The sequence below is a fragment of the Tiliqua scincoides genome, chromosome 4 (assembly GCF_035046505.1).
Source record: "Tiliqua scincoides isolate rTilSci1 chromosome 4, rTilSci1.hap2, whole genome shotgun sequence".
NCBI lineage: Eukaryota > Metazoa > Chordata > Lepidosauria > Squamata > Scincidae > Tiliqua > Tiliqua scincoides.
In genome coordinates, this window is record NC_089824.1 from 14,783,335 (window position 1) to 14,795,627 (window position 12,293).

A 12,293-nucleotide genomic window follows, 5' to 3' on the forward strand; every position below is an offset into this window, starting at 1 on the left:
GGGCCACATCCTCTCTCTGACACTGTGTTGGGGGCCAGGAAAAAAAAATTAATTTACATTTGAAATTTGAATAAATTTACATTAATGAATATATTAGAGATGGAACATAATAATGAATGAAGGTCTTGCAATAGCTCAAGGCCTATGAAAGGCCTTGCACAAAGCAAGGCTGGCCTTTCCTTTGCTGCTGCTGCAGCATCACAGATGTGAAACAGCAAGCAGTGGAGCGAACCCTTGTCCCACAGCTCATGTGAGAGGTGGAACAGTTAGCAGTCATGCTGAGAGCAGTTACATCAGGCCAGTGTGGGCTCCAGTCTCCGGAGGGTCAGAGATTCATTGCAGACTGGGGGCTCCCTGAGGGCTGGATTGGGAGTCCTCGAGGGCTGCAAGTGGCCCCAGGGCCAGGGTTTGGGCACCCCTGTGATAGACCAAATGATTGACTGTATAATGCAGCTTGGTGTGCTGTTATTTTTTTTTCTTAAGGTGAACAGTAGAGGGCGATCTTGTCTCATAAAACACAGATCACAAGAAACTGAGGTAGGCTTTAAGGGCAAACTAGGGCTGTTCTCATAAGTGAGACTTGGAGCGAATGTAGTGTCATAAGGCTGCAATCTGAGGTCCACAGCCCAATTGTAACTTACTTTGCAGCACTGATGCTGCTGTGCCTATGGGGTGCACGGCATGCTGCATCCTGTGGATAGCCTAAAGAGTGGTAAATGTACATCTCACATCAGCTATGTACTCACTCAGTGGCCTTTGCCAAGGTGCTCTTCTCTCCCCCTAAGTCCAGCGGATGTGAATCTGGAATATGGGCTAATAACACTGACCTATCTTCCATAGTTATATGGTTTGAACAGAAACAAGAAGTCCAGTGCTATCCCCCACCATCAGCACTGAGGTAGCCACACCAAAGAGGTAAGTGAAAACATTTTAACCTCTTGGTAGGCTGCCTCATTGCCAACTGCTCTCCTTAGACATATGCCACCTATTTTGGGAAGCTTTCCCAAGGAGAGAAAATGGGCGGGATGGTTCTTGAAAAGAGGGGATAACATCCAACATATGCCGTTGCTGCTGGATCCACCCCTTCTGCCTCCTGCCCACCCCCAGCTCCTTTTCCCTCCCCAGTCACAAATGCCTCCAGTCCTCCCATTCCCTCTTCCTTCCTGCTATGGCCCATACCTGCTGCTGCCTTACGGGCATCCAGGGCCCTAGGGAGGCTACTGTCGCCTGGCCATCGCTAGCGGCCTGGCTGTGCAGAATGGTGGGTTGCTTTTGCAACCACCGTAAAGCACACTGTACCACCAGAACACACATTCCAGCAGTGCAGTGGCTCAGTAGAATTGGGCCCTAATTGTTGTTATAAAACTGACATTTGACTTGTTATGGTTGGCAACCTTCAGTCTCAAAAGACTATGGTATAAGCCTACAGCACCCGGTATTCCCAGGCAGTCTCCCATCCAAGTACTAACCAGGCCTGACCCTGCTTAGCTTCCAAGATCAGACAAGATCGGGCATGTGCAGGGTAACAGTTGCTGTCTATTTGACTTGTTATAAAATTGACATTTGCATTCGTTCAGCTCTTCTGTCAAATTGAAAAAAAATTACCCATTAGGATAATTAGTAAAAGGCAAAAGATTTATGCAATCTGAAGAGAAACCAGAGTATAATTAGAACGCAGTGAGGTGTCTGACAAGAATGGGTGCTCGCTAACAATAATAATAATGTATTATATAAAATAGCTTGGGTCTCGCTCACTCAGAGAAGTACTTCAAGTAAATAGTTAAAGTGCTTCAATACAGGTGGCCTGCAGAAATTTGGTACACAGGTAGCTGAACCACCCTGGTTATCAGAAAAGTCTGAAAATGACAGCTGTTGACATCTAATGGTTATCACCAGGGATATCCAGTGTGTATCTCAGAAGCCGCCAACACCCCAGCAGAGAGTAAGCCATGTCCTAAAGACTGGCCTGAGGGCCTGCATCACAACTACCTTGCTGAAGTTCTGGTCAGTGTGTGCAGGGCCAGTTTTAGGCCAATTTGGCCAAATTGGACCCCACTCCTAAGGTGGCCCTATGCTAGGCTGGCAGATTGTGGCACTTGCCTGAGTCTGAGACATCAGTCCAGGCAGCCTGGGCTGAACGAACACTTGCAAAGCACACGTAAATCAAAGCTTGCCCCATCTAGTGCAAGAGACAGAGCCAGCCTTAGGGTGATTTGACCAATTTGGCCAAATCGGACCCCACACCTGGTGGGGCCCCATGCTGGGGGAGTGAGTGCCCCTAGCCACAGCCAGCACCTTGCTCTATAGATGACCTTCTGGCATGTATGAAGGAGAGCATCATGAGGAGAGCGCAGCTCTGCCTTTCCTTTCCCATATTCATCCCTTTGCATCTCTTCTCCACCTATGGAGCTCCTTGCCATGTGCAGATGCACTGCATAACCTGCAGCAACATGGCACCTCACGCATGGAGTTGAATGCAGAAGCACCCAAACCTAGCAGGTTCTCAAGCACAGTGGGCCTATTTATCCATCACAAAGAGAGGCTGTGAGGATAAAATGAAGAGACTCTTTTCACCCATCCAAATGATTCAGGGTAATTTGAAACAAAGTTAACATATTCCTCCCCCACCACTTAATTTAAAGAAAACCCCCTCAGGTCCTTAAGAAGTCCTGCGCTCTGCTGACTTCCCTCTGTGGGAATAGCCAGGGAGACTCAATGTTGGGGTCATAATGAAGCTTTGGAACATCTGTTCCTGTTTTGGAATGCTTGAGCACAGCTGACCGCCTTGCCAGAAAATATTAACTATAATCGAAAACACTGGATCAGCCTGAATAGGAAATTTTATTCATTATAAATCTGTAGAGCAGCAAAACTGGGAAAGGGGCTGAATTGCCAGTAGGGGGTTGTCTTGGTGTTTATTGGGGAAAGGTGATGGGCAGACGCTTCTGTAAATCTCTCTTCTTGTTTTATTGGCTGAATTTGTGCTTTTCAGAAATGCAAAGAAAAACCGTTGTGAGGGCAGTTGCCACACTGGTTTGGAGAACCCCTTGCAAAAAAGTGGGGGAGACGGAAGTCTTGGGGGGGGGGGGTCTTCTTGCAACTGGCAAGTTTTCAGGGAGCTTCATGGGTCCAAAACCTTTTGATCATCCAAATTCACTGCCTGTTTCCTACTGACCTGTAATGACTGCCTTTGCTCTTTTCACTCCACCATTAATATACATTTAACTTTTTGGCAACACAAAGAAGGAAAGGTCTCTGCTCCAAAGACTCTACACTTTACAATTGAAGACTCTACAATTATTTATTCACCTGTTTACTTCTATACTATCCAGTTTAAAACACTAAAACGAAACTTTTAAAAAAACCGCAAAAGGAAAGACAAAATTGTCTGTTACTCATCCTCTGCTGGTTCCGCCAGGGACAGACCATTTGTTAGTACAGACAGTTGCCCTAGAAATAGCTGGAAGAGTTTTTCAGCAATTTTCAACCTTTGTGCTCCCAACTCGCACAGCACACCTGCGGACCTTTTTCAGTATACCAATGTGCTGTGGCACACTGGTTAAAAATCACTGCACTAGAGTATGATAATGGGGAGAGAACAGGGATAGGAGGGATGACACAAGCAATTGTTACAGGGATGGAACGTATGCAAATGGAGTTACTCACACGTACACATTGCCTAACTATATGTCAGGTTAAACAGATGTAAATGGCACCCTGAAAAAAATTCTGATTCTCAAAACAGTCTGGATGTGGCACAAATGGAGATTGATTGGGCTGGGTGTGGAAGGCTAAACTGGGTCAGTTTTGGTAAAAGTTTTTTCTGCTGACTTCAGTGTGGTTTTAGAGGACTCAGCTCCACTTCTGTGGAAACTTCCTATCACTACCTCCCTTGGTTTGTTTTTAACTATGTTCCCAGGTTTCCTACCAGATTAAGAGCTAGACCCAAGGGGCATAGAACTCTTAAGCTGGGAGGCTTCTGATTCTCTGTCCTCCTTCGCATCACAGTTCCCTGACAACAACGGACAAAAGTAGAGACCTTTACAAATGACTTCTTAAATAGGAAAGGACAGTGTCAGGAAGAAAGGAGAAAGGGGAAGCCCCAATGTGCATGTTCATATTCATGTACACCTATGGGACATTGCTCCTGGCAATAGATACAATTCTCCAGTCATTTGCTTTGAAAACAAGCACACTATCACCAAATCAATCCAGATTCCCAGTTCAAATGATCATTTTTAATATGGTGAAGGACCAAATCCTGTCCAACTCTCCAGCCTTGGTGTAGCCATGCCAATGGAGTGTGTGCTGCATCCTGGGGTGGGAGGGTAGTCATGGAAGGCTCCATGAGGTAAGGGAACATTGCTCCATCACCTAGGGGCTGCATTGCAGCTGCACCAGTGCTGGAAAGTTGGATCGAATTGTGCCTGAAGTTAACTTGAATTCAGCAGATTTTGGCAAACTGGACTAATCTTGTGATTGTGAAGCAAAGTCACAATGTGGCACTTTGAAAGGTTGGCTGAACCACGATATGAAAAATCATGGTGTAACATAAATCAGAATGCACTCATGAAATTGAAGCAACTTGCAATAACTTACTGGGGGAAAAGGGTGCATGAATTTTGCAACAACAAAAAAAATCATGGTGTGAATTAACTCATTGGTTTTTAAAGAAAACTTTATCATCTGCATTGACTGAGAATGTATGAAGGTGTCTTATAACCAGGGTTGGGAACTTGAGTCAGGTGACTTGAGTCCGAGACGCAAATACACATGCTTTTTGCTGACTCGTACCCTCTAGTCAGGCATGTCAGTGACTCCAGCACTGACTAAAATCGGAGGCCACTAACTCAGAAATTAGTCCCCACACATGCAGACTCAAGTCTGTCTGTGTCTGGGTGTGCTGGCTTACTTTTTTTGGCATGTGAAAGACCTCATGGGGCCATCATTCAGACTGGGTGAGAAGCAGGGAAGTTCCAACCAAGAGGCAGGGAAGGGTTAAAGTTTTGCATTGAGCAGGAGGTGGGGGGAAGAGAGAGTGGGCTCTCTTGTCTATCTCTGAAGGAACCATGATAATTGGATGAAGGTTTTTTCCCTGGACAAGTAAAGGGAAAAGGTGGGGGGAGGCGGTTCCTAGCCATACAGAAGAAACTCACGGCATGGCTCCAGTAGGCTCATTGAGTGACCGGCTGTAATGGGACTACTTCTGAGTAGAGCTGCAAAGGATTGGGTCATACTGGTAAGCCTCCGAGCTGTTGCATATGACCCTCCTCCCTCTTGCTGCTTCTGTCCCCGCTCCCACGCAGTTCATCCCACCCCCTTTTGCCTTGTTTGCAGTTGGGATGGGATCATCAGGGGAATATTAAATGTGGACTCCGACACACACATCCACTCTGGCAGCAGCTCTGTTTTTTTTTTTTCCAGTGGAACCGTGGCTGACTATGTTATGGAAAAGATTCGGAACTCAAGTCTTTTAGAGTCCCTAAAATGCCCTGGGCAACTTGGAAAGTCCGCCTGTTAGGACTTGTTTTTGAGTTGAGTTAAAGGGGTGGGAACATGTGACTTGACTCGAGACAAGCCATGCTGGGTTTGCGCATCTCTGCTTATAACGGAGTCAGACCATCGCTCCATTAAGTTTCTTACTTCCTCTGATTACTGATTGTTTTCCCAGCCCTCTATGCAAGATCACTTTTTTTTTCTGAAGCTGGAACTTGTGGGGTTCAAAACTAGAACCTCAGTCATCTGTCCACCACAAAAAGGGAGAATGGATACTGCGAATGGGGCCTACTGGTGTAGGTATTTCTGTGCTAGTCCTACTTAGAAAGAGTTATAGATAGCTGAGAAGGGCATGTGACTCTGAAGCATTCCCCTGTGGGCTACTGTGCAGACAACCTCCCTACCCAGGCTGTATGTGAACTGGCTGCAGAAGGTGTCATGACCCAGATAAGTTTGGGAACCACTGGGATAATCTGAAGACAGGCTGACTTTGCTAACCATTTAGCCAATAAGTCAGCACATTACTAGACTGAACTTCCCAAGAACACCCAGGGTGCCTCTCTTATATGGATTTTGGCTGCCTCATTATTCATTCTGAGAAGTTTTGATTGCCTTTTGAAGCAAATAGCAACTAAATCACTATAGCTGAGAATTTCTGAGACATTATTCCCGTTTCAGATCTCTCTCGTTTTCCCGGCTGCCTCCCAGTCCCTCAAAGTGATTAAGTTGCTGTACATTCAGGCCCAAACACATCTTGGTCTTTTTAAAAAACACATCCTCAATTGTCATATACAATAGAACCTCGTGAATGAATAATCTTTTGTGGCATATTTGCATATAACAATATATTGCTATTTATTATTTTGTCTGTGATCATAAAAACATTTTGCTGGATGGAAATTCCCATGGAACTTACCCCTTGGTGATTGTGTCTAGTACCAAAGCCTTACAGCACAATCCTATGTACATTTGCTCAGAAGTCAATCATGCCCGATTCAATGGAATTTACTCAGGGAAGTGTGAATAGGATGGTAGACTTAGAACAGCTTCAGTGCAGACCTACAACCACTTCTAAGGACAGGATTCCATTTTTATACCCCTATTCTGGGCACCAGCACCAGGTCAATTAGCATTTTTGCCCAGCCCACAGGTGTACACATTTAATCCCTGTTGCGTATATGCAACTTTTGATAGAAATGGCTTAACATAAAGAATTGTTATGATCTTTAAGGGTACTGTAGGGATCTGAAGGCCTTAGGAGTGGACCTCAACAAGTGGGAAACCCTGGCCTCTGAGCGGCCCGCTTGGAGGCAGGCTGTGCAGCATGGCCTTTCCCAGTTTGAAGAGACACTTGGCCAACAGTCTGAGGCTAAGAGGCAAAGAAGGAAGGCCCATAGCCAGGGAGACAGACCAGGGACAGACTACACTTGCTCCCGTTGTGGAAGGGATTGTCACTCCCGAATTGGCCTTTTCAGCCACACTAGACGCTGTTCCAGAACCACCTTTCAGAGCGCGATACCAGAGTCTTTCGAGACTGAAGGTTGCCAACAACAACAGATGTTGATACACATTGTCAGTGCTCAGACAGACTATTCCTCCTTAGAAAGCATTATGCCAATCTAAGCAGAGGTGAGGGAGATGGTAGCAAGAAATAGGGCCTTCTTGGTGGTGTCCAATCTGTTGGTTGCTCCTATCCAATGGTGCATGTCTCCAGTTTTCTCTTTTCCCACCAGCATTATTCAGTGACTGACTGTGCTCTGTGGAGTTAGGCTGAAGGCACAGGGTCAATGTTCAGCTCTTAGTTTGAGAAATTGCCGAATTCCACTGTGCCTGGGCTGCTGCCCTTACAAAGTCTGTGGGTGAACAAACCCCAAACACGGTCAATGGCATAGAGCTGCATGGAAGCAGGGCCCACGTGACACGTTCATGCTAAACACATGGCTGCTGGGTTGGGTGATCAGTAGTCCTGCTTCCACCTTGGTGCATTCGGTGTACGCATCAAAGGGGCACTTCTGCACATCACTTGCACTGAACTGAGGGATTGCCTCCTTCCATACAAACCTACCCATCCTCTCAGATCATCAGAGGGGGCCCTTCTAATTGTGCCACCAACCAGAAGAGGTGAGGGAGATGGTGGCAAGAAATATTATTATTATTATTATTATTATTATTATTATTATTATTATTATTATTATTAATTTATTAATTTATTAATTTATTAATTTGTACCCCGCCTTTTTGCCCAACGGGCACACAAGGCGGCTTACAACATTTAAAAAAAATAAAAAAGACCACATTAAAAACAATTAACAATTTACAAATTTAAAAACCTTAAAACAAACAAACCCCGTGGATTTTCATATAAAAGCAAGAACACCAGCCAGCCTGTCAACAATTAAAAGCTTTTTGAAATAAAAAGGTCTTCAGTCCACGCCGAAACGTTAACAACGAGGGAGCAGTTCTCAGTTCCAATCGGGCCTTCTTGGTGATGGCACCCTGTCTATGGAATTCCCTTCCCTTGGAATTGAGAACAGGTCCCTCCCTCTTTGGAGTCCTTTCAGCAGGACCTCAAGACTTCTTTATTTAGGGAAGCTCTGAAATGCTGACATTGGGAGGCTGGTAATTTTTTATGAAACAGAATTTTAATTGTGATCCATTTGAGCTTATTGTGTCTTATTGTTTTAATTGTTTTTATGGTTTTAATTGTTTTTACACTAACATTTTAGTATTGTTTTATTCATTATTGTATTGATGTTTTTATTTTGTAAGCCGCCTTGAGGGCCCTTAAGGGGGTGGAAAGGTTGGGTATAAATTCCTTAAATAAATAAAATTAAATAAACTGAAAGTCAGGGAAAAAATTGGAGCTTTCCAACTGAGAGGGCACATGCCATGCATGCAGAAGACCTCTGGTTTAATCCTTGTCATTTTTGGTAAGGATCATTGTGTTGAAATCCCAGTGAGAGACTGCTGTCAGAGGACAGCTTCGTATGTTTAGGGAAAAGGTGGCATGTGAGCCCAAGGCTTGCTCGTGTAACACTAAACGTGGTTTAGTGTTGCATGTGAACTGCCCAATGTGTATTTTGCTGGACTTGGGACAAAGGCTCTGATCTGTTATAGTCATATAGCATAAAATCTGCTGAGTTGAATTGATTTTAATTTTTACCCTATAAACCCATCACTGTTCATTAACTTGTCAGTAATAAAAAGTGGGCTTTTTTTTTTTTTGGGTATGATATAACCAAGAACATTTATGGAGCTCACTTACTGTTAAAATGGCACATTTATTCTGATTGGTGGCTTTGTTTTAGAAAATGGGGGGGGGGGTTTGAGGAAGGAGTCTAATTAGCCCCCAAGAAATGGCACATGTTGATATTAGGCGCAAGAAGAAGCCAAGCACACAGTTCTCAGGTTTCGTGCCGATCCTTTTACCTCCTCAGACTTCAGAAGGCATTCCGGCTGCAAATAAGAGCAACCAAATCAGAACCATGTTTGTGTACATTTGAAAAGCCACTCAAGCTGGGCGTTCACTGGCCAAGTTCCCTGGGAGAAAAGCACAGGTCCTTCCAGTCCATATGGACGGTTTCCGCTTCCACCAGGGCTTTTTAAGGCGTTCTGTTTTACAGAAATGTAGTGTGTGTTCTTAGAACATATAAACACTCCACGCCAGATGCAGGGCCGATTCATGATTCCGCCTCTCCCTGCCGCCCGGGTACCACCAAGAGCCTGCAGCACGAGCCAGTTGCTTTATTTGTTTTAGCAGAAGGAGAACTCCTGAAAGGTTTCACAGCAGTGGAAGATACCAGACAGGATGTCAGAACTTATTTAGAAAACAGGAAAAGCAGTCCGAATCGTACAGAGGCCTTAAAGTCAAGATGCAGTTCTAGACTGGGGAATTATCAGACGTTGAAAGCCAGAAAAGAGAGACTTTGGAGAGAAAAGGGATGACCCCTGGCTTTTGTGAATTGATTTCTGGCACAATCTGCTCAACCAAGGCTTCTGAAGCTGCTTGATATGGAGTCAGATCTTGGTCTGTCTAGCTGTGTGTTGGGTACACGGACTGGAAATTGCTCCCCGAGATTTCACAAACAGGCGTCTTTCCTGGGCCTGCCTAGGGATGGCAGGGGAAAAGATGGGCATAGTTTTAAGGCATCATTGAATAATGAATAAGGTGGCACTAAGGCTGATCCAGACACGGCGGGGGCAGTAGCGTAGCCGTGCAAAACGATAAGTAGCGCAGGCTCCCAAACATGAGTGTAAGCAGGCCCTCCCACTCACCCTCAGAGCCATTCAGGTACATAAGAACATAAGAAGAGCCCCGCTGGATCAGGCCAAAGGCCCATCTAGTCCAACTTCCTGTATCTCGCAGTGGCCCACCAAATGCCCCAGGGAGCACACAAGACAACAGGCACGACCTGCGTCCTGGTGCCCTCCCCTGCATCTGGCAATCAGAGGCAGCCTGCCTTTAAAACCAAGAGCTTGCACATACCTGCTATGACTTCTAACCCGTAATGAACTTCTCCTCCAGAAATTTGTCCAATCCCCTCTTAAAGGCATCCAGGCAAGATGCCATCCCTACTTCTTGTGGCAAAGAGTTCCACAAACTAATTACACGCTGGGTAAAGAAATATTTTCTTCTGTCTGTCCTAACTCTCCCAACACTCAGCTTTTGTGGATGTCCCCTGACTCTGGTGTTATGTGAGAGGGAAAAGAGTGTCTCTCTATCCACTCTGTCCATCCCCTGCATGATTTTGTATGTCTCAATCATGTCCCCCCTCAGGCTCCTCTTTTCTAGACTGAAGAGGCCCAAACGCTGCAGCCTTTCATCATAGGGAAGGTGCCCAAGCCCAGTAATCATTTTTGTTGCTCTCTTTTGCACCTTTTCTATCTCCACTATATCCTTTTTGAGATGTGGTGATCAGAACTGGACGCAATACTCCAGGTGTGGCCTAACCATCGATTTGTACAATGGCATTACAATATTGGCTGTCTTATTCTCAATACCTTTCCTAATGATCTCAAGCATGGAATTAGCCTTCTTTACTGCCGCTGCGCATTGGGTCGACACTTTCATCGACCTGTCCACCACCACCCCAAGATCTCTCTCCTGATCTGTAACAGACAGCTCAGAACCCATTAACCTATATGTGAAGTTTTGATTTTTTTTGCCCCAATGTGCATGACTTTACACTTATTTACATTGAAACGCATCTGCCATTTTGCTGCCCAGTCTCCCAGTTTGGAGAGATCCTTCTGGAGCTCTTCACAATCTCTTCTGGTCTTCACCACTTGGCAAAGTTTGGTGTCATCTGCAAACTTGGCCACCTTGCTGCTCACCCCTGTCTCCAGGTCGTTTATGAAGAGGTTGAAAAGCACCGGTCCCAGGACAGATCCTTGGCACACACTGCTTTTCACCTCTCTCCATTGTGAAAACTGGCCATTGACACCCACTCTCTGCTTCCTGGACCTCAACCAGTTCCTAATCCAAGAGAGGACCTGCCCTCTAATTTCTTGACTCTGGAGCTTTCTCAGCAGCCTTTGGTGAGGGACCGTGCCGAACGCCTTCTGAAAGTCCAGGTATATAATGTCCATGGGTTCTCCTGCATCCACATGCCTGTTGACCTTTTCAAAGAATTCTAAAAGGTTCGTGATGCAAGACTTACCCTTACAGAAGCCATGCTGATTCTCCCTCGGCAAGGCTTGTTCGTCTATGTGTTCTCAGATTTTATCTTTGATGACGCATTCCACCATCTAGGTAGCCACAGCATGCAGAGTTCCTCTTCCCCTTTAAGTTCTGAAATCCTGTGTAATGCAGAGAATGAAGAGTAAGAGGGGAGGACAGAAAGAAGACAGGCAACAATCAAAGGAGCAGGTTACACTAGACCAGGGGTGTCCAAAGTTTTTGGCAGGAGGGCCACATCATCTCTCTGACACTGTGTCAGGGGCCGGGGAAAAAAAAGAATTAATTTACATTTAAAATTTGAATAAATTTACATAAGTTTACATAAATGAATATATCAAAGATGAACTTATATGAATGAATGAAGGTCTTGCAATAGCTCAAGGCCTATAAAAGGCCTTGTACAAAGCAAGGCTGGCCTTTCCTTTGCTGCCTCTGCTGCATCACAGATGTGAAACTGCAAGCAGTGGAGGGAGCCCTCATCCCACAGCTCATGCAAGAGGTCAAACAGTTGCCCTCATGCTAAGAGTAGCTGGGTCGGGCCAGTGGGGGCTCCAACAAATCTCCAGAGGCTCATTGGAGACTGGGGGTCCCTGAGGGCCGCATTGAGAGTCCTCAAGGGCCGCAAGTGGCCCCAGGGCCGGGGTTTGGGCACCCCTGCACTAGACGTACAAGGAAGGGACAGTGTCATGCCTCACCTTCTGACCGTGTCTCCCTCTCTGGCGCCTCTTATGCTCTCAGTTCAGCTGAGCTGCCTCTGGCACTTGCAATACACATGAGCAGAATGCTCTGCCGCCACAGCTTGTTTCTCACTTCCTCCCATGTCCCTTGGTCTCCAAGTTTGCTCTCTTTTCCATCCCACCCCACCCAAACTGCATGGGCTACCCCATTCAACAGCCTTATGGCGCACACCACATTGCACAGCCTTCCTCCTCTGATTGACTCACTCTCTCCCATTTATATTGGGAGTCACAACTCCATCTTGCGCCACGGCAAACCTGGCAGCCAGAAGTTGCGCTCCGGTCTGTTTTCCCGGATTCAGCATTTTAATTTCCTGCAAGCAGAACAGCAGCAGGTGCCAAGCCTGAATTCTCCGTCCATTTCCATGCAGACATCTGGG

At 45.8% G+C, this 12,293-nt stretch overlaps 1 pseudogene; it reads right to left on the reverse strand.

The window, feature by feature from the left end:
• Positions 1–1,420: 1,420 nt before the first annotated feature.
• On the reverse strand, positions 1,421–1,537 carry LOC136650233 (5S ribosomal RNA; annotated as a pseudogene).
• Positions 1,538–12,293: the final 10,756 nt, after the last annotated feature.